The sequence below is a fragment of the Monopterus albus genome, unplaced genomic scaffold (assembly GCF_001952655.1).
Source record: "Monopterus albus unplaced genomic scaffold, M_albus_1.0 scaffold5.1, whole genome shotgun sequence".
NCBI lineage: Eukaryota > Metazoa > Chordata > Actinopteri > Synbranchiformes > Synbranchidae > Monopterus > Monopterus albus.
This window is the reverse complement of record NW_018127885.1, coordinates 466170-466570: the sequence shown is the minus strand read 5'-3', so window position 1 is coordinate 466570 and position 401 is coordinate 466170. Positions and strand designations below refer to the sequence as shown.

The 401-nt window shown below is 41.1% G+C and overlaps 1 protein-coding gene across 1 annotated transcript in view; it reads right to left on the bottom strand.

Annotated features, from left to right (window-relative positions):
- LOC109966721 (ELKS/Rab6-interacting/CAST family member 1) overlaps window positions 1–401 on the bottom strand; it is a 22952-nt gene that overhangs the window by 19100 nt on the left and 3451 nt on the right. The gene's annotated exons all lie outside the window — the stretch shown is intronic.

Genomic DNA, 401 nt, shown 5'->3' with positions numbered 1-401 from the left:
TACTGCTTGCAAACCAATGATGGTAAGATGATGTCATGGGGTAGGACTGGATAAGTCTGACTTCTTCCTACTCCATTCAAGCATGTACTAGGTATAAGCAAATTGATATTGGATTAGCATTTGTTGGATATGTGTAAAATTATGTGTGTTGACATATCAACTGTCTTTACATGCTTGAAAGAATAAATCAAATCAAAGGCATGCAGTTAAACTGAGGCCATAATTAGCCAAATGCCTTGGAGAGAGTGTGTCTGTGTTTTCTGTTGTATGTGTGCCAATGTGGGAGGCAGGGGCTGACATGTGAAAGCAGACATTTTTAAATTACAGCACCCACTGATTAGCCCTGCACTACTCGGGCATTACAGGGAATTAGTCCACAGTGCGATTCTGTGACTCAGCAG